Here is a 22121-nt window from a genome sequence, read left to right as displayed (position 1 = left end):
CTGCCCAGTGGTAACTGATGAATCACCAAAGTGCCTCTGTAGCTTGTCTTCATGGTGGCACTTCAACATACTCCTCCTCGCTTCTCTCCGGACTGCAGTACAGGGGAAGCCAGGGCTTTCTCTGATTTTTGATACTGGTGACCAAGGAGGCACTTACAAACAGTTCTGGAGTTTCCCATGTAAAAGAACAAGCAATAGCCAGACCTCCGGGGGTGTATGTGAGATCTTGGTTGGGGCAAGCCCAGCATTGGGACCTCTGTCGCCTGCAAAGCCTGTGGAGGTGTGTCTTCTTCTGGGTTTTAGAAATGGTCAAGGCCATGGCTTATGGCCAGCTCAGGGTAAAAAAAAAAAAAAAAGCACATCACTGCTTCAGAGAGACTAGTCCCAGATCCAAAATACAGATGCTTCAGGCAGATGAAAGCAAGACAAGCTTGACCCAGTCTTCCAGAAAATCTGCCATAGAAATGTGATCAGAACAGCAAGAAGAAAGGAGGGATTCATATCTTAAAGTGAAATCTCTTAATTTGAAAAAAAAAGCAATAAATCCAACAAATTAAAATAAAAAGGCAACTAACATGAGTGACAATTCTACAGTATCAGATAACACCACATCCTGAATTCCGGTGGGATAGGAAATATGAAGTAAAAATCACTCAGGTGCTTCTAGATAGTGATAAGGAAAGCAATTCCCATTTACTGCTAGAAATAAAATAAGAGATCCTGATAAACCCTCCATGGCTAGACTGGATTAAGGCTCTAGCTGTGAAAATTCATTACGGACATGCAAAAGAATGTGTATCTCACAGAGCTAAACTGACTGCAAACAACATTTATCTAGAAAAGAGCCGATTCATTCAGAATAAATAGATTTCTTTCAAACAGAAGTGAAGTGGAGAGAATCCATCAGAAATCTGTATCTTTGCCTTTTCATTTATTAAGCAAATGGGTCTTCCACCTTTCTAAGCCGTGAAGGATGAGCTCATTTCAAAAGAGTGATCCTAAGCTGTTCTAGCAGCTCCAGGGCCAGATCAGGATCCTCTCCAGGCACTATCAGCTGCTGATTTCAGAAGGGCTCCTCATAGTGTAGAAACACCAGTGATCATCAACAAATGTAATGCAATTTGGCCTGAGGTTTTCAGAGTTCCTGTAAACAAATCCTGTCCACCCAGTGCTGGCTTTTGGGGTCAGGAAGCTGCAGCTTCCTTCCTATGGTGTCTCAGCATTATTTTATTTTATTTTATTTTATTATTTGCCTCATTTTCTAGTTGAATGACTCTGCTTTTAGGTCATGTGCAGAAGGGAGCTTATGGCATATAGCGCTCTGTCTCGGTCTTCAGCTCTCTTCCTTTTTGAATCAGCACTGGTTAAAGCTGCCCGATCTCACTCTCTTGTTTAGGGTGAAACAGGCTGTGTCCAAATTTTAGTCCATGGTTGACTGAGGTGGTTGCAGGTGGCTGCAGAAACATTTACAATGGTGTGCAGGGACTGCAGCGTGATCTGACGCCTTTTGTCCTAGCAATTAAGTAATTCGGGTTGCTAATTTTAGAAATAGAAGCAAAGTGGTAGGAACCATGAATAGTGAATGAAAAGTTGATGTTCCTTTCAGTGGAAAGTGTGTTGAGCCAACATTAAATGAATGAAAAAAAAAGAAACCCCAAACAGAATGTTTTTCCTGACAAGGAGGTTTTAGTTTTCATCCTGTTTTGAAAAGACTCCTTATAAAACATGGCCTCAATTCCATACGTGCGAACAAAACTGCAGAGGTGAAAACCTGACTCCACAAAACCACAGAACTCGCAAGTGTGAAGGAGATTTTAAGCACGGTTTGGGACAAGCGGGTTTCCTCCCTAATGCAACGTGAAAGTCAGGAGGGTTCTTTCGGAGTAGAGGGGTCCAGAGGAGACGTTGTGTATGTTCATAAGCAGGTTGTAGGACACACAGAAAGCCTGCTGCCCCAGACTATAGGACAGGCACAATCCAAGGACTTTCCTGGGTGCTTGATCCCTGTTTTCTCAAGCACCTTCTCTGCTACAGCCGATAGAGATATCTACGTTGATTTCTGGCTATGGTTATCTTAGCGTCACCTTTCCTGCTCTGACGTTAGGAGTCCACATCAGTGGATGAGCTCTGTCAGGGCAGATGGATGGGGCCTGCCCAATGGCAAGCATGAGTGACCAGTCATGTCTGCTGCACGCCAAGGCCAAAGGAGTTGTATGCTCTTGTGGGCTATGGCAGAAACCTCTCTTACTTGTTCAGGGGCATTTTGCATTTGCGTTTTACCCTCTGCCTTTCTGCAGTGCTGGGCTGGCGGGGCTCTTGTACTCCTCCAGAGTGATTCTGCTAATAAGATCTGACCTGATGGCTTTTCATGTTTTAAGTAAATTAAACACAGCTGCTAGGAAAATACAGTAACCTTAACAGTACCATGGCTCCGTTGTCTGCATTGTAATTACAGCGGCAACTGCCTGGAAGTTCTACTTTCTGGTTTATTTTTAAATAACTTCTGAGCTACCCTTTGATCAACTGCTTCATCCTCGAGTCCTTCCTTTCCTCTTCTGGTTTTAACTCTTGCACCTCAAGCTCCTTCTTCAAGCATCTGTCTCCTTACAACTTTATCAGACACGAATACAAGGAGCCGATTGCGAAAATGACATAGAGCGGGTTTCTGTGACTCCTCCCTAAATGTATATATACAGCAATTTTGAGCCAAAAGCAAATCTGGGTAGAATTTTAAGCCAGAGCATAGGGAGTGTAAGCATAGCACAGGCATGCAGGGAGCAGTGTTTTAAGGCTGCTGGGGAGGTACCCCCTGAAATTTGCAGCTTCTTCCATTGCTTCAGCCGAAATCCTTTGTCCCCAGTCACAGAGATGAGCTTTATGTTGGTGACAACACTTTAATCAGAAGCAAAAAAAAGTTGGTTTTGTGTAGGAAGCCAAACAAGAAGCCTGATTAGTTTTCTCTCGTCCACCACATGAGTGGAACCCATGTCTGCAAGAAGAGGTGATGGAGTCTCAGCACTGCCATGGCTGTATGCTCCCTGCCTTCATTAAAAACTCCCATCACGTTCATCTGGGGTCAACTCTGGGTGCAGGAAAGTGACTTACAGTTTTTCATCAGAGCCTACAAAGGGGCTCAAATGGCAATATCTTAAACATGTGCCAGTGCAGAGAAAGAGGCTGGCTCAGCACTGCGGGGTCTTGGTCTGACCACAGCATGGGGCTTTCAAGGCACTGAAATTCCCCAGCTGCACTTAAGGTCTCATCAAACTTGATTCTAACTCGGCTATTTTTCATTGTGCTAGAAATGAGAGCCAATATGTAGGGTAAACTGTCCTGTGGAGCTCAAAGGGTACTTCCACCATCCTCCTTTGCCAGCTCATTTTCCAAACTGACTTTCTGTTTTTTTCCACCGGAGTGGCTGTAATTGGCAGCAGGCAGATTCGCGTTGTAATGGCCTGGTCTGCTCGCCCATCTGCTGTCTGTAGCATGTCATCGTATATCTGTGTTGGAGAGCGAAGCAGGTGCCTGTGCATTTGAGCTCAGCAAAAGCACTGAGTGAGTGTGATTGAGGTTGTAAAGTTTACGAGATTCTGTGTTTTATGGTAAATTTTAAATTGACTTTGCAATCAGGGTACATTAGAGTTTTTAAAGGAAAGTCAGTGTGATGTGTTGCAGAAGGTGGTAATTTCCCCTGTTATATTGATGCTATCAACAATAAAGAATGAAGCAGCTGCTGCTCGGAGGATTGGTTTTTTAATGCATTCAACATATATAATTTATGGACTATTATTTATTACACGGGGTTTTCCCCCTTCAACTTCTCCTAGTGGCTTTCCCTCTCCCTCCATTATTATAACAGTGCAACAAGATCTTATCTAGCACTTTTCATCTGTAGATTCAAAACACTTTCCAAAAGCAGTTGAGATCATTATTTCCATTTTTACACAGAGAGGGGAAAATTGTGGCTATAAATGGGAAAGGATGTGAGCAGAGAGACACATCCGGGACACTCCTCCTCAGTATCTCTTGCATTTACTCACTCTCCTCTCCCTGGTTTGGGGGAGCTGAACCATCTCCTGAGAGACCTGCTCTCAATTCTGCACGGAAGAGCATCATGCCTGCATGGTGCCCCCATGGTTGCTGCAGGTCTTGCTCTCACCCACCCACATGGCTACTGTCTTGAGCCCACGAGCCAAAGCACCTTTTCTCTATACACAAAAAGGAGTTTCCGTTAAAAATGGCAATAGTCATCACAAGAACTCCGCCAGGCAATGAAACCCTCATGTGTGGCAGAATTTTGCATTTGCAAAATGGGTGGGATTTTCCGAACGGACTTCAATGACTTGGTTACCTTGATGCCAATGGACTTCTCAAGGACACTGTCATTGGGGATAACATGGACTTTTAGTGAGGTTCAGGCTCTGAAATTGCTCTGTTAGCTGAGAGAAATTGGGTTTTCAGCAGAGCAGACTTTTTCTGGCTGGATGGAATTTGTCTGTCCACATTTAGATGTGTGGATTGTGACCACCTCTGCAGTAGTGGTCCAAACTCCTGTTAGAGTTGGTGGAGATAAATAAGTGCAGTTTCAAATGGAGAATTTCCTTTTTTCCTTAGATAGATGTCTAGCACAGGTCAGTTGGATCTTGCAGCTCCCCTCATTTGCCTGTGAAGGGATCTTGCAAGCCAGCTCGGATGCAGGCATTTTTCTGTATATACCTAATGCTCAGTGAGAAGAGTGTGACTCCAGGTGTCTCCTTTCCACTCAGCATTTCAATATCTTGACATAAAGCCAAGTGGCTGGAAAGAGGATTATTCCAAAACCGGCAGTTTTCTCCATGTCTATGCTGAAGCCAGGTCTCACCCTCATTCCTGTCTGACAGCCTGGCAGGGTTTGCCTGTAGCTCCCTACCTTGCTCATAGTTATTAAGCCTGCTAGAAAATGATTGTGGCACCTTACTGATGCACTAAGGTAGGCTCTCCTGAGTGCATCTTGATGGGAAGGTAGGGTCAAAGACTCTTGAGAGAATATTAAGGAAGTGGGCAGAGTCCTCTGGAAAGAGCCTGAGGTCACCTAAACAGGAGGGGAACTCTGAGATGAGCTTTGGTCCCCAGACCTAGGCTGATTAGTTAAAGCTGAATTGCAGGAAAGGCATTTTACAGTGTTTGGCTTTCCGGTGATGTCAAGAAGGTGAGAAAATTAATCACAAAAGTCCTGGATGGTTTAAAATAATATCTGATTGAGGTTGAATGTAATACAGCCTTTAGCAGCCTCTGCTTTCCAGTTTAACAAAGGGTGTTTGGAAACAACATAGAAGTTTATTTAAAAACTGGACAACAAATTCCATTTGGGGAATGATTCCTGACATAGGTTTGGGTATCAGTTGCTCTTTCTCAGTTTTTTTATGAGTTCTTTCTCAAAGTTCTTCTTTGTCAAATTTCTTTTTTTTTTTTGATGGTACTATCCAGGATATACACAACGTTGTAACCGTTCTGCAACTCTGTGAGCTGGAGCTGTTCCACTATGCTATATCATAGTGCAGGCTTGAGAATGCAATGCTGAAGGGCACCCTCTTCTAATACAAATTAATTTAATTTTGGAGCTATCAAAACTCGGACCAGGAGCTCAAGGTGGGCTGCAGTAGAAGATTAAGGCATGAACTAGGTGCCTAATCTCCCATTATAGTCAGTGGATTTTTGCCCAGCACAGTCTGTGGAGTCTGGAGGGTGTTTCACCCCAAAGTAGACAGTGATATTTGAGTAACTGAATTGCTCTGCAGATACCACCGACTGCATTGACTGAGGAAAGAGCTTAGACAGTGAGCTCGCCAGCACACATGTAGACATGCAGCTCATTATTCAGTTGCTAGATATATGTGTCTAGTTTTACCCTAAGGCATCCTACTTAGGCTCCAGCTGTCAATCTAGCAAGGTGCAGGTCCAATGTCAGATCCATCAGTCCCATGCAGGGGGCCTTGGATCACCTAGGGAGTCTAACATGACGATGGGAAGGTTTGTTTAGGCAACTAAATCCAACACAGGATCAGGCACCCAAATCTCGATGTCTGAGAGCTGAATCCTACCGTCTGTGTCAGGGTCTGCTGCAGATTTATCAGGCTGTCTCCCATGCGGCGTGCACCCATAGCCTGGCTGCTGAAGGCAAGGCAATGAGCAGACTCATGGGTAAGCTGATGTGGCATCTTAGTGATGCAGTCAAGGAGGGTAATTAGAAACCTTAGGTCATATCTAGGAGGGTGTGTTGGATTCATCTAGAAACCAACCCAAGAAGCTAAAAGGGACCTTGTGGCTGAGACAAAAGCCACATGCAAGCCTGTTTGCTTTGTAGCTTTCATCTCGCGTGCATTTGGGGAATGCGAGAAGGAGGCCTGGGCTGCTGGCCGCGATGAACTGTCCTATTTGGAAAATGCTGCTGAGGCGTTTTCTTCAGTTTCTGTCTTTGCTGGCTCAGAGGGTATGTCATGAGTGTGGTTGTCCTCAGGTCCTGTTCTTGAGGCACCTCTCCATGGCAGTCGGTTAATGAAGCTGTAATTCAGGCCCAGCCGTTATCTACCCCAGTGACTCCCATTTATAGCCTCATCCCATGAGGATTCTCCTGAGCCTTAAACAGTGATTTTAGATGTCATGTTGCAAGCTGTTGTGTCCCTGAGTTCCCCTTGCCACAGTTAGAAGCCGCAATGCAGGCCTCTGTCTCTTGAGAGAAGAGCCAGCTTCTTTAAGTAGAAGTAAAAGTTGAAGCCCAACATTGCTTGAGAAAAGTGTAGTGCCAGATCCTGCCCTGACACTGGGAGGAGGTTGTGCACTGACCTCAGGGAGACCAAGCTTTTGCTGATGATCTCGGGCGTGAAGCCAGGGCGTTGCAGGTATTTGCAGGCTTCACTGGGAATTTTGCCCAAAATAATGACAACAGCGCACACCCACGTGGACGTGTTGACAGGAGCCTGCATTAAGCTCTTTGCCCCCTTACTGATCACTTTTGGCTGTTTAGCAGCAAACGAGCCATTAGTCTTTGGCAGAGGTAGTTACTCATCAACTAATGATCTGAACTGGGGACAGGGATAAGGAAGGAGGTCAGGCTTAAGTGCACAAGGTCAGAGCAGCTGGATGCTCTCAACACAGATGGACTCATTAGCCACAGAGAAGTCCTGTTCTTGGGGCCGATCACAGCCCCCGCAGCCTGGCCAGCCTGGGTTTCCGTTGTCACCAGGCTGCTGTGCAAGGCAGTATATGCTATAAAAGTCACTGGTACTCCATGCCGTATTTGCTGCCTAAATATCCTTATATTGATGGTCTTAGCTGCATGAAAAGGAAAAATACAGGCCATCACAGATTAGTACTTGTGTTCTTTCTCCACTCTTTGAATGTACAAACACTGCAATTATCTTACCAGTTTAATGAAACGGTTGCAGGGGTAAGGGACCCGTGATTGCCCTGTTCTGGTACAACAACCCAGGTGTAGATCTGACTTGAAGAATGTTGTTTGCACCTTCCTATGAGTCCTGAAGGTTGACCCAAGTTTGGGGTGGGTGCACCCTCAGTCTAAAGCAAAGAAGCGGGTGGGAGAGAGTCCCCAGTTGCCCATGTCACCTGTGCGATAGTGCAGGCTCGTGCTTATGGAGCCTCCTCCTGGGAAAGCCATGCAGAAGGCTGCCTGGAGAAGGAGCCACTGAACTGCTCGAGCGGTTCAGTCAGTCACAAAGTGTTCAGAGACCCCAGGAAGAGGAGCCTGTGTCTCCAGCTCCAGCTGACCTGTGATAACGTGTGTCTCCTAGCATTTGTTTCAATCTTCTCATGTAAATTTTACCAAATGGGAGTGAACTGCATTTGCTCTGGCTATGTCAAACACTGCAAATTCAGAGACTACACACAATAAATGACTATTTTCTCATGTTGAGTGATTCCCAGTTGACCGCACTCCATGAAGTCTTGGCAGAGAAATCTCTTTTTTTCTCATAGGTTTCATTAATTGTTAGGAACTCATTGACCCCAGCAGAAATTCAGGTTCAAATCCAGGTTTAAGAGCAGGTGTGAGCAGGATACAGTCATAGGTGTGAGCTGATGGTGCCAGTTTGGGGAGAATGTACTTGGTAGTAAGCTCATTGCTTCTTTTGCATGCAGGTAACACTTGTCCATCTGACTGCTGAATTATAGAAGCAATTTCCAATTATGCCCTCGTTTACCATGTGTGACTGGCTACATGCTACCCTCCAGCTGCAGCACAAGCCGGTCTGCATTTGCAGCTGCCATACTGGTTCTCTCTCCCTATATCCAGGAGATTTGGGGTTGCCAACAGGCAATTGTAGCTAGAGCGGTTCTTGCCCCAGGGGAATCTGGCAACTGCCTGTTGGCAGCAAGCTCACACCCCAACACTGGGATTAAATGGGATTGAGACCCTCAAACCACTATTCTGCTAATCCTTCATCTACTGCCTGATGCCTGCTCACTGCCAGTCCAGCAAGTGTCCACCTTGTCTCTTGTGAATCACCCCATAGCCTGTGTTACTGGCCATCAGCGTATCTCATTACCTAATCTAGTAGTTGTTGAATATAGTCATATTCACCTAACCTGAGTTTTTAGTTTTTCCAAACAAAGCCTAAGTTAAGACAGAAGGAGGCCTTTATATTGGCAGGATTTGAGGTGGTGCCTGTGTTGGACCTTGCCCTGCTGGGCCTGATGTGTGCAGCACGTGGGCTTGCTGCTGACACCTCTGGAGGACCGAGCTGTGCGTTTAGGAAGGCACAGAAACTTGATAACCCCCCAGGGACAACGCAGTAACATTTAGCTGACAGGGGGTGGGATCGGTGAACCTGCCAGTGCTGCTTGGAGAGGATCTGTTTCCAGACTGTTCATCTCCCAGCTGCTGTAGGAAAAGATGTGTTACAGGTGAAAGGTGGATTGGGTTTGCACCTCTGCATTCATGACATGGTGTTGCTAAGGGATTTCATGATATAGGCCTGCCAGTTTAGGTGCGGGGCGTGAAGGAGGCAAGAACCAGATGAACTGCCTGTGGAAGTGTGGTATGAAGCAGGCTGGTACCTTCGGAGTAGAGGTTGTGAGGTTGGGGTGAAGAACAGGAGGGTTTGAGGGCCTGGTCTTAGTTCATGTAGCAACATAAATCAGAAGTAACTCCGCCATGGCCCAGAGAGCTCTGGCCCCCACTGGTCGGGGTTGCTGCCCAGGCACGATTTGAGCTAGGGCCTCTGTAGTAGCCACAGGCAGTGGCTGTGGTGGACCTAACGGGAGAGCAGGAACAGGCGTATTTATGTGGTTTCTCATGAGGTAACTAGTGCAGAAGACAGCAGAAGGCTTCTCCAGTGCAGGCTCTTGAAACAGATGAAGCTCAGTTCTGGATCTCATGAAACTTTTTTCTTTCTGTTGTTTCTCAGGAAATGCTCAAAGGCGCCAACGGAAAATTGTCTGAGATTTGAAACGAAGAAAAGGGTAACGGTGAGTGTGTGTTCCTGCCTGCGCAGCTTGTGGTTTTATGGGGAGAGTTGGTTGCTCTCAGGAAACAAGACAAGTTGAGAAGTAGGACAGTGTTGTCCTGAGGCCTTTTTGATGTCTTGAGGTCTGATCTTCAGGTTTTAGGGACTTCTGCAGGAGTTGAGATCAGGGCAGTTTGCAGTGTTGGTCAAATTTAACAAAAATATGATTCTCTTCTGTTATAAATGACAGAACTGCTAACTGCTCCTTTTGTAAATCTGTAGAAGACAGAAATTTGTGTGTTCTTCATGCTGCAGCACTGGAAAGAGAAGGCAGCAGCTATTTTAGCAGCTGTATAGGAGTATGTTGAGCAACAATATTTGCTAATGAATACTTTGAGTGCTTTTGGCTTTTGTTGTGCTTGGCCCTGGTGCAGACCCAGTCACAGGGGTGTGATCTGGGTGACATTTCAAGGTCCTCCCCAGACCTGTTTTCTGCAGCTGTCACACAGGAGGCTGTGGCTTGGGTGTCTGCCTAGTGGTCTTGAACAGGAAGAAAGGAGCCTCCTTTTTTATCTGGTAAGCTGGCTCAAGCATGCCTGAGCCAGATCCTGAGTTGGTTGTGCTGAACTGAGTTGTCTTCCTTCGCATCAGATGGGAGATTTTCTACACAAACTTCAAGTGGGTGACTGCCTTGTTTGTGCTGGTCAAATCTTTGGCAGAGCTGTGCTTTGAGTACCTGCAGTTCCCCTTGGTGGGCCAACTTCTCATGTCTTGTATGTGGTGCACGAGGAGCACCTTAACCTTATGCTTTTGGCAATATAGTATCCTGGACTATGCAAATGTGCAGGAGCATTGGCGGTACTCAGTGGATCATGGGGAAATGTGGGTTTTAAGACTTACATCATGTGCGTGGAGTATAGGTGTAAGCTTCCAAGAGGAAGAGGTGTCACAGGCAGAAACAAGCTCAAGTTACATCTGATCTAGTTTAGACATCAACCCTGGGATGAGGTAGAAGCTCATTTTTGTCCTCTGACTGTATGGGGAGTGCAAGTGACACTGGGCTTCGGCATCTCAGCTGTAGTTGGTTTCATGTGGGAAGAGGATTGGGTGCCTGTGGGGTCACATCCTGGCACAGGCAGACAGGAAGCAATAATGATGTCCCCTGCTGCAGTCAGCACTGCAAAGCTGCCATGAGGAGAGCCCCGGGTCTTCCTGGCAGCCCTCCGAGCAGAAAAGCCTGAGAGGTGATGCACAACACTGACTCCAAAACAGACTAATCAGAGGCCGAAGCAGAGCCCAAACTCCTCTGTTGCTCCCACACCTCCCACTCTCTCCTTGTTGCCTCTCTGCAATCAGCTAGAAAATAACTCAGCATGCCTTCCCGAGAGCAAAAACTTGCCTGCCTGTAAACAAAGCAGCCTGGAAGGCCATCCGCAGCGCCGGTGCACGGTGGCACGGCGGTGCGGCTCAGCGCTGTCCATGGCAGCAAGGCGGGAGGTGTTGAGCCGTGCCCCCCAAGGCGCTCAGCAGCTCCCAAAATGCGGCTGCATTTCATCTCCATACACCTCATCCTCTCCTGTCTGGCAAAGATGGAGATACCTGCCAGTGTCTCAGGGGACAGAGGGGCCAGCAAGTATCTGAGGCTCTGGTACATAATTATGAAGGGTTTTTATAATGCTGGCATGGGGGGTGACTTTTCTCATTTCCATCAGCTGAGGTTTTGTCCCTTTCGCTGAAAGAGGCAGAGCTCTTAAAATCCTGAAGTGATTCAGCTTATTAAACATGCGTTTGCACTGCAGTTAGCATTAAATAATTGGCTGCTCGGCATATTTGACTTGGATGGTATCTGGTAATTCTGTGAACTCTCCATCAGGTTCTATTATCATCTCTGCATTCCTACTCGGGCTTCCTCGTGTTGACTTTGCCTGGGGTTTACAAATAGATTTTGTTTCTCCTGCAATCTTGTTCTCTCTTTTTCTTTTTTTTTTTTTTTTTGTCTCTCGAAGGAGCAGTTTCGATCTCCCTACAATTTGTACAGACATTTGAGTTGGCTGCGGCAGCATCTTTCTGCTGACTAGTGTGCGATCGGTCCCATCCCTATCCTGGATCTGCTTCTGCCGGAGTCCCCATGAGAAGCAAAACCTCTAATTTGCTAGAAAGGAATAGAATCGTTATCTCAATTCAAATAATTTCCTTTTCCAACCTACAAACTGATAAACCATCAAATTGTTGCAGTTTCCTTATCAGCTCACAGAATTTGTAGGACACAAAATAATGACCTGTCAACTTGCCTCCAGCAGGCTAGCTCAGTAGCTCGGCACCAGTCACGCATAGGACAAAACCCCGGGCTGTCTTGATTGTATTTTAATAAGGATACTTAAGATGGCTTCTGAAAAGCCTCCTAACCAGATTGGTAATGTGAGAGCTGAGACTTTCTCATAACCACTTGTTATTTCTGGTACCTTTAGGCTACAGTATTTGCAGCCGAGGCTGAACCCTTCTGCAGTGTGAAGCAGCTGCGTATCTTGTTCCGTATGTATCAGGTTGATGAACTGCTAACTAGAGAGTAACCACCTGGCCAGAGTTTCTACAGGAAAGTTTTTTTATGTTCACATTTGCTGCAGGTGACCAACGCTCAGGTTGGGCTGACTTCAAGGTGTGATCCTGTAAAGGTCTTTTGTCACAGTTTTCCAGATTGCCTTCTCTTTTAGAGGAGGCCAGTTCAGAGGGATTTTGTGCCTGGCTCCCAGCCATACACCAACATCCCACCACTATATTGACAATAAGCGGAGGTTGAGAGATGCTCAGCCCCTTGGGGAACCGGGCCCCTACTCACCTCCCCAGTACTGCAGCATCCTGGAAGAGGCATGTGGGCCTGGAGACCATGTTCCCCATCAGATCTGCTCTTTCAGAGTTAGTCCTGTTGAGATGACATGTAGCGGAGCCAAGGGCTGCAGCCACACGTGTCCCACCCAACAGGGTCAAGACCTTCTGCTGTATCTCTTGCTGTTGTCATGTGAGAGTGGTGTGAATATAGGTGTCAACGAGAGGCTCGTGCAAAACCAGTTTCTTCCCTTTTACACAGGCTGAGAAATGGTCTTCTAGGGATAATGTTGTGGTGGGAACTGTTGTCAAGAGTCTTACATTTGTTTTAGGCTGAGCAGATGAGATTACAGGTGGGGAGATAACAGGGAGCACCAGGGTGAGGGGTATCACGAAGACAGACCCGTCTCTGTTGTGAACAACTCCCTGTGTAGGCTGCTCACTCCTTTCGGGATCCTCCTAGATGTAGAGACATCTTTTGCTTCTGGGACATAAGACATGCAAGGCAAATTCAAGCAGCCAAGAATGCGCAAGGCTTCAATCCCATTTAGGAGCCCTTCAGGCCTTGCGTTGAATTTTACCCCTGTGTTTCAAAATTGCCCTTTAAAACATCTCTTCTAGTTCAATCTAGAAAGATTATTTTTACACTGATAAAAGCAGATTAATATCTGAAAACATCGGTCTGGTACTTCTGTAGAAACATGTCAGTGCAATTGTCTAAAGGGGAGAAAAAATCTATTTCATTTCGTACTGAAACATATTTGCTCTTGTATGGACGAATTTCACTTAGCATCCTAGGTCCTGCACTTTATTGGACAGACGCAAGCTCTGTACTAGTAAATTTATAGTGTAAACAGAAAAAAAAGAGAAATACTATAGAACTAGAAATGTTGTTGCTTCCAGTTTGCACCTGGGGAAAGCTGGTGCAGGAAGCTGTGAAGTGATTCACCAAAGGCCAGTCGTAAAGCTGTAACGGAGGCTTATATCCCTATCGGAGCTGGGCGTAGTGTTTTAGCCATTAGAAATTTTGCTTGGGCTCCCTGAAAGACAGCGGAGGCGACCCAGCTCCCACGAAGCCGTAAGACAGAAAAGGCGGATTTCTGCGGCGGTGCTCTAGCGGCGGGACCGTGCCTGTTTTGCAGAGCCGCCTAATGACATTCATGGTCACACGCGCAAAATTCTTTTTAAAAAGCAAACGAATCTGGCTTCAGCTGGCTCTCGCCTCCTGCTGCCGTTACCGCCGGACCCCAGCTCGCCTGGGTGAAATGAAAAGGGGAGCTAATGTAGCAGGGTCGTTTCTCAGTGCTGAATTGGTCAGCCGTCTGCGGAGCCAATTTCTGCAGCTTTCAGTGGCGTGGCAGACCCCTGGGTAATATTTGCCTGAATAGAGCCATAAGTGTTTAAGCTGTATTGCTGGGAATGGCTGTTTTATCCTGTGCATCTGAGATTTCAGCCCATCAGACGTGAAGCAGGTCAAGACTCTTATGCTATTGTGTGCATTATAGTGAACAGAACAGAATATGCTTGATAAAAGAGGGGACTTAAAAGAAACACTTCTTTAGGCCTGCAACTTTCAAGTAGCACAATGCATCAAAGCCCCCTCGTACAGACTTTGAAAGGGGCGAAAGGCATTACCTAATATTTGGAGGAAATGAATAATAAAAGCGTCCCAAGTGCCTGGAAACTAATTTAGGAGTGCACATTGCACTGTATTGCCTCTGCAGGATTCGCTCCCCAGAAGAGTTGCTAACGAAAGATTTTTTTTTTTTTTTAAAAAAAATCGCATTTGGAGACCAACTTTTCTGCCTTGAAATGCCCCCTCTTTGTCATGTTTCCTGGTGAGAGTTACTTATGAAAAGATGAAATGTAGAGCGTGCTGCAAACACCAGGTCTCAAATGAAGCTCGAGAGCCCGTAAGGTTTCCCACCATTCCCCTCCCCACCGCAGCCTTTTGTTCCTCGATGTTGAAAGCGTCGCTAGCGACGCACTGTAACAGTTTGTTCGCGGGATGCTGAGGCATCTGTCGGCACGAGGGGCCAAGGCACCGTAAGGCTCGTGGAATTTAGTGGTGTCTTGGGAAAAGAAAAAAGAAAAAAACTGTCTGTGTGGCCCTTGCTTTTGTTCCAGCCAAATCGCTGTTGTTTGCTTTGGACAGAGCCTGGGCCACACTATCAATGACCTGCTGCTCTTTGCGGCAGGATTTGGGAGCCTGGCACAGTGCTGAAGGCACCGGTTACATCTTTGGTGTCACTGCTGATGCTGAAGATGCAGTTTGGAGCCTGAAACTCTTCCTGCAATTGCTTGGTTTGCTAGAGAAAGGGTCATGCCCAGAAACATGGTGGTTTCTCATGCAGTGGTCTGCGTAACCAGTAAGGCTGCAGCGGGGCTTCAGGGCTGCAGAGTGTGTAATCCCAAATTTCATCTCAGGTCAAGAGGCTTAGAGGCTGATCTGAGTCAGACTGATGGGAAGTCCGTCCTGTTGAGACCAATGGGACTGAACTTGACCTGAAGAGCCCAGGCTGGGCTGTCTCCAGGACTTCGGGCAGCAGTACTGTAGGAAGGAGGGCTGAGAGAGAAGAGCAGAGCTTTTGCTCGTCAACGTACCTGCTCCTGAGCAAGCTTTTCCCCGAAGAGTCAAATCCCATGAAATGCCAAATTTCTGCAAATCCCCTCAAGTGATGGGAGATGAGGGCAGTTGGGTCTCCTCTCCTGCAGGCTGGCCTTTCCATGAGGACATTTGGGTGGGAAGAGAAAGCCACAGTTGGGTGGTGGTAGGGAGTTGGGTCGCCCTTCAGGGAATCAATCGTGAAGGGTGTCAAGGAAAGAGAAGCCAAGACACCAGGCAGGGCTACAGAAATAATTATCTCGCTATCAGCCAAACAGGCTCCAGCAAAACTTGGTGGCCTGAGCTGGCTGCAGGGCTGCAGAGAAAGCTGTGGCAGGGCCGGCTCACCTGCCTCCTCGCCCCTGCTCCTCCTCGCCGCGAGTGCCTGCGCCAGGCCCTGCTGCCCTCGCTTGTCACATCAAACTTTATTTTTACCATCTGTGGAGACGTAGTTAAATTTTAGTGCTCTCTTATCTGCTTCTCCCCCAGGCCACAATTAATTGAGGCCAGGAGGCTGGCAGAGCTGCTCAAGCAATATTTACAAGACGAAGGGAATGTTAATGGGCCGCCTGGGTCGAGCTGGCAGCCGGGGGCTGGTGCAGGTGGGCAGTGACACTTGACGAGGGAGCGGACCTCTGGGCTTCACGTCAGCCCCAGTGGGGATTAAAATCTCAGAGAGTTCAGCTTTGTGTCTAAACGAATCAAAACCAACCCCCCCTTCCCGCTCCATCCCATTAAAATGCTGCTGCTGGGGCTGCTGTTTCTGTGGGACCTGTGTTTCTGTGGCAGCAGAAGCGGCCACAGGAGCTGCGGTGGAAGGACAGCAGACACTTGGGATGGAGGCAGATGCCCTTGAGTTATGAACTCATCAGATGCCGCAAGGCTGGGGCAGGAGAGCTTGTAAAGAAACGGTGTTTGCTCTATTCTGCTACCTGCAGCTGAGCCAGGCTATGAACGTCTGGCCCGTGTTTGGCACCACTTGATGATGACAATCAGAAATGAGGATAATTTCCTGTGGAAAAGGTATTTGGCAGCACTGCAAGGGGAGGTTCATGCCCTGCCTTAACGATACTGTGGCATCCAGGGGCTTTTTAGTCTTATGCTTGGGTTTTTTATGTTCCATATTACTTCTCTTTTAATTTTTAAATTTTGCTTCGATTTAATTTTTGATATGGTGCTGGAAGCACCTGGGTGGCAGAGGCAGCTTTGCTAGTGCTGTCACTTTGTGGCTCAACCTACGTTTCAGAGAGAGGGGCAGAGAGGAGCTGGACATGGGCTCTCCAGCCCGTTGTACAGGGCCACCTCTGCCCATGTAATTTTGGTGCTGGCTGCTTTTGTCTACCAGCTGCTACATGCTGAGAGTTGGGCTTGCAGCGGGCTCCCTGGTCCATGCCTGGGTGCCTAGGACATCACCAACCCAGGTAATCAAGTAGGGATCGCCGGTGGCTGATTCTGGTTTCTTCCTACGAGCAGAGCAGACAGTGTTTGCCTCTCTTCTGGATGTGTCACCTTTGCTGTAATCCTTTTCCTGCTTAGCTCTCTGAAGTGGAGAGAAGCCAGATCTCCTCTACTGCCATCCTATTATGCAAAGACAGTAAAATAGGGAAAACCTGTGTATTCCTCTTGGAAATGTTAGCATCCCAGAAGCAGTCAGGGAATTTTTCACCCTTTACTGAGCTGCAGCCCTTAAGCCAAATCTGCACAGGGCTGTTGATGCTTCTTGTTTCAGAGTAGCTTTAGAATAAGATGTTCTCTAAAAGGAAAGAGAAGGAGTTACTTAAGCAGCTTGACCGGGAAAATGATACTTTCTAGACCATGTAGTCATGGGACAGGACTGATTTGCATGTCCATGTAAATGGATACATACCCTAGGTATGTCCCAGGGCGTAATCCATGCCAGCTGATACAACTCATGTCAGTTAGGAGCAATTTTCACTACTTTCTACGCCACATTCCTCACCAGTACTTAGAGACAGATCCAGACTCCATCAGCATCAGGAGATCTTTTTCACTGACTTCAGCTGGCTCTGGCTCCATCCCTGAGAAAAAAAAGATGTGACACAACTTCCATGTAGCAGTTTATTCCTGGTGACAAGTGCACCTTCCCCAGTGACCTTTCACACCGCTGAATGGAGGGGATGGGTGCTGTTTCCCTCCCAGGCAGGCCAACAGCATGGCTGTCAGAGCTGGGGAGTTTGCATGCCATTAAGAGAAATCCTCCCTGAAGTACCCAAGGGAGCTCAGTGCTGGTTCAAAAGGTTTCTAAACACTGTCAGCTCCTGTTTGGGGCTGCTGCTCTGAAGGGAGATCCTGCCAAGAAGGTCATGGGCTGAAGCAGACTGAGACTTGAAGAAATTGCAGTTTAAAATGATCTTTGTCAACCCTGTTAGAGTTTAACTCTACCAAAAACCATTTTAATTGGTGTCAAGGTGAGTAAAGCAGTAACCACCAGATTAGACCTGTGATGCTGGAGGTGCATGTGGTTACAGGTCTAGGAAACACGATGGCTTGCCTTGAGCATGCAAGTGGGGATGCGAACAGCACCACAGCCTGTTCCCCCTTCGGTTTGTCTCGACAAAGATGACGGTAAGTTTGATTAGTCTTTCAGTGACCAAGGAAATCAGTCCCATTATGGCTAGCTTCCTAGCTTACTGAAATCCCACTGCCCACAACTGCTGATATCTAATCACGTAAGGCAAGGCAGTAGCCCTGGGCCCGCTGGGTTGTGTGAAGCAGCTGGTTGGTTGTCCTTGTAGGCGAGTTGATGACAGTAGACCACAGCCCTTGGTTAGAAAGGCAGTGCTCCAGTTCATCTGCAGCTAGCAAGTGTCTTACAGGGGCAGAAAAGAGCCTGTGACGCTGCATTACGAATGGTGCTGAAGGAGCACGGGGCAGCAACCTCCCAGCCAACCCAAAGAGGTGTTGGTGGGAGGCTGCAGGGAAAGAAGGGAGGCCCAGGTGAAGTTTGCTGCAGTTGCTGCTGTGTGTGCCCGGATCACACACTGCGGCTATGGCATAGGGGCAGGGCAGGGCTCCTGTGTCTCTTAGCAAAAGGAGAATTTGCTGCTGTTTGTACCTGGGGGGCCTTCTTTGGTGGGCTGCTGTGTGAGCTGGGCAGGACCTCAGCTGTGGCTATGGTGTCTGCTGCCTCACTGGTGTCAGCATGTCAGAGCATTATGGCTCCATCCTCTCCCCTTTTTGTCTGTCCATCCTTCCTTCCTTTCTTGCTTTCTATCTCTCTATCTATCTCAGATGGTTTCCAGTCAATAGTTGGGGCATGAGGTAGCCTTCCATGTGCACGTGGATACATCTCTCTCACCTGTTGTCAACAGATGTGAGACTTGTTCATGGAAATGGCAAAGCCTCCATTGACTTCCACAGCGCAGGATCAAGCGTGCAGTGCTTGTCTTCCATCAGTGCTTTAGTTAAATCACAAACAGCTCATCAGTACTGTTACTCCAAGTTTCTTCATCAAAACATTTAAATAAAACAGAATATCTTTCTACCAAAAGCAACAGAGCCTTGGAAAAAAAGGGGGGAATGTTTCTTGTGGTGGAAAGAAAATTCTCCCCCAAGAAATCCAATTTATTTCTGTATTTTCCAGTTCTGGTGAATCAGAGGCAACACAACAGCTTTTGTTTTTGTTCACAGATGTTGTTATTCACACCTGAAATCTTTTCTTGAAAATTTGGCATCATTTCTTCAATTTAGACAAAAATGTTCCCCCAAGTAACTGGTATATTTAGGTAGCTTCGCCCTTTCAGGTTTTGTGGGAGCTGCTTACTGCAGAATAGTAGGCTCAGCTGGTTGGGGGCACAGTCTGCATTTCTCTGCATACCAGAAGTCCTGTCTCTCACTGCGAGCAGAATAGTTCCCCTCTGCTAACAAAATTATTTATTTTGATCTGTCATTAAAGACATGCATGCGTCAGGGTAAAAGGTGGGAATGATGTATGCTTTGTGAGCTTTACAAGCTCATTTTGTGTCCGTCTCCGTGGTACAGGAGCAGTAAAGAGCTCGGTGCTAGTGCCTGTTATGATAAGTGAGGTTGGGAAGAGGTTTTCTGTCTGACAGTCCATCTAAAACAGTGGGGAAATGCCATTCTGAAGGCTGTTAAAATACAATTGCTCACTGATTTACACAGTCAAGGAGTGCCTCTTTAGTATGAGATGTATGCTGAATAAAAGCAGTTCAAGTGGTGCTTTTAATAAATAGATAATGGAATGGCATTTTATCTTCTGCTTTAATCCTGTATAGGAGTGTAAGGTAGCATATCCCTCTGATAGATTTTAAGATAGCAGAACTCGATAGTCAAACCACTCTCTTTGTATCTCTCCGAAGTAAATTGCGTGCTGGCAAAAAGCGACAGGTTCATGGCGCTGGGAGCTGGAATTTCTTTGCTGTCAAAAAACTGTGGCCATGCGAGACGGGTACTAGTGCATTCGCGATGGAGGTTGGCCCGTCACCTCGTCATGGGAGCGCTGGCGCAGTGGTGCCAGCTGGGGGAGAAGGAGGATGGGTTTATGCCGAGGTGCTGGACCATCTCGTCCAGGGAGATGGGGTTTGGTTTGAGTCCTGATGTCTTGGCTTTAGCAGTAAGCCTTTTTCGGGGATAAGCGCCTTCCCAAGCATGCCCCTGGGGTTACTGGAGGCTCCCCCAGGGATCACAAGGGGGGCCAAGCCCCTCAGTGGCCAGGCTCTCAGCTGGGGCTGAGTTCTGCAGAGCCCCGAAACCACTTGGCCTCCAGGTTAGGAAAGCAATAAGATGCTTTGGGAAGCAGGAAAAGGGTCATTTATCCTGCTGATGCTCATCTTCGCTCATTCATTGTTTCCAGCAAAAACCCAACACTTAGCTGCTTCATGAATGAGCCCAGTGTCTGCGCCTCCAAAAACAACTCGGTCCAGTGAAAAAATAAGAGCTGCAGTCGCCTCCTGTCTGGTCTGCCTTGCTCCCTGCCTCCCACTGCTTTTACTTTCTCATCCAGCCTATGCAATTCAGTCTGCCCCCTTGCAGGGCAAACGGGCTTGATCCCACATCCCCATTGAATTGCCCTGGAGAGAAAAGTGCCCCACTCGATGAGGAACATCGCCAAGCGTTCCTGAGACAAGCTCATACAAGCCGAGGCAAACAGGGAGGTTTTAAGGAGAGGTTTGGAGGGGGAGAAGTGACTCAGTAGCTTGACAAGAGGGTGGAGGGGGGTAAAGCCAGACAACAGGCAGCTTAAGGGAGCTGGCTGGCTGAGGAAGGCTGAGTGGGCTCTGTTAGCAAACTCTCCTCCAGCAAGGGCCTGGGTGTTAACAGGCAGGTTGTTGCAGGAGGCCCCAGCCTGGTCCCAGTCTAGCCTGCATGGAGAAGCAGCATCTAATGTATTTTAGCTGTCTCCTAATGTAGTTTAGCAGCTGGGAATGAGGAGAGCTGGCACCATGTCAACAGTTAGCTCTCCAAGGACCATCTGTGAGCGAAGGGCAATGAGAACAATTACCAGCCAGAGAAAAAAGCGCAGAGAAAGACAGATAGGCTGGAAAAAGCTGGGGGAAGGCATGAAGCCAAGCAGAGGCAAAGAAAAGAGGACGATAACATCTCTAATAGAATGAGAGGACAGAGAAAGTACCTTGGGCACTTCTGACCAGGGGCCTTCTAAGGCAAGAGCCAAGTTCATGAAGATGCTTTTCCATGCGGTTGGTCTGTGAAACTCACTGCTGCATGATCCCTTCAAAGCTGGGAGACTAGTAAGATCCAAATAAGGCTTGGATATTTTATGTGACTGGCAAAGAAAGCAAGAACTATAAATTAGCAGAAAGACAGCAATTTGGAAGGGGGGATTCAATCTCCTTCTTCAGGATTTTAAACAATCTTGAACTAGTTGATATTGGGAAAGCATCTTCCTGGAGGCACAGCTGGGGTTTCGTGCATCGGCCTGAGGTGTTGAGCTGTTTAAGACAATTGGTGGACCCTGGATCTGACCTTCAGCTGTAATGCCAGGTTCCTTGTGGTCTTCAGATTGCTCACCTTGTCCAAGGAGCTTTGTTCCAGGGAATTTTGCCAGCGAGGAGAGTGGCTTTGAAGTTTTTTCCAGGGTAGGGAAGAAATTAAGAAAAGAGAGCAGATATTTCCTACAGTGTGAGAATAATCTGGCTGGACCATTTGGTACTCCCAAAAAGGCTGGTGAGATGGAGCAGCGCAGAGGAAGGCTATAAATGAGGGAAGTGCAGTAATCAAAGTAGAAGGTGATTAAAACCCAAGTAAAGTAGCAGCAAGGATGGTCTCAAGGGAGGGAGAAAGTCTGGCAGAGCTCCATGGAGGAGGATAAGCAAAGGGAGGCTGGAAACTAAAACAGTACAATAGTGAAGGTCAAGCATAACTCCAAGGCTTTGGGAGCTGGGAGTAAAGCTAACTGAGCCGAAGTGACTGCTACTCCAGGGAAGAAAGATGGGAGGGAAATGTTGATTTGTTAAATGTGTAGAAATAAATTGAAGTATAAACCTGTGACATTTTTTCCCCCCACTCTGAAGGTGAGGTCTGCTTTTGAACCTGTTTAGGCTGATGTTAACACAGTTTGCTGAGCTTCTGCATTTTTTTAAACCTGAAGACAGCATTCTCTTTGAATAGCATTACTTTTAAACTCTGCTTTGTTATAGAGTCTCCTGTTGAAATGAAAGGTGGGCTTAAGATGGAGATATTTGAGTAGATTCTGCTTTTCTGACCACTCAGTTAATCTCTTGGTGCCTCTTTTCTCCCACAGCCCTGGAGAGTTGGGGAGGTAGAGTGTGAAAGTATTAGACGGTAGAGCAGAGATGGCCTGGCGGGGTCATTTTCTCCCAGCTATCTCCAGTTCATAAATGTCACCCCATCCCTGGTTTGGATTAAGCTGCAAGTCCTCCAAAGAGCCTGTCCTCCTCTCTGGATGCTTCACAAGCTCTTCCTTTTCCGAGGGGGGTTAGGAATCCTTTCCCCCTGCCTGCATCCAGCATGCAGCTGCAGGGGTTACTGAGTGCTGGCAGAATAAAGTCGTTCCTGTTAATGAGGCTCCTTAGGCTAATGCAGGGGAGTGAACATGTGGGGAGAACCAGCATGCTGGCTTCCAATAACTGCGCTTTGAGCAGCCGGTGTCATCTCGATCCAAAGCCTGCACACTAAATGTGCGCATTCCCCTGGAAGTATTAGACTGCTTGTGACCATAGCTCTAAAACCGTGGGAAGCAGACCACAGGCAGACTGATCTATAAACTTCATGCCCAATGAGGAGCTGGCACC

General features: G+C 47.3%; 1 protein-coding gene across 5 annotated transcripts in view; it reads left to right on the top strand.

The window, feature by feature from the left end:
- Positions 1–22121, top strand: part of ZBTB7C (zinc finger and BTB domain containing 7C) — a 186080-nt gene that overhangs the window by 96098 nt on the left and 67861 nt on the right. For all 5 annotated transcript variants that reach the window (XM_062600139.1, XM_062600140.1, XM_062600141.1 and 2 more), the window contains one exon: positions 9402–9462. The gene's annotated coding sequence lies outside the window, so the exon portion shown is untranslated. The remainder of the gene's footprint in view (positions 1–9401; positions 9463–22121) is intronic.

Source organism: Rhea pennata, chromosome Z (assembly GCF_028389875.1).
Source record: "Rhea pennata isolate bPtePen1 chromosome Z, bPtePen1.pri, whole genome shotgun sequence".
NCBI classification, from domain to species: Eukaryota; Metazoa; Chordata; class Aves; order Rheiformes; family Rheidae; genus Rhea; species Rhea pennata.
The sequence above is the reverse complement of the archived record's forward strand: the minus strand, read 5'-3'. Positions and strand labels throughout refer to the sequence as shown.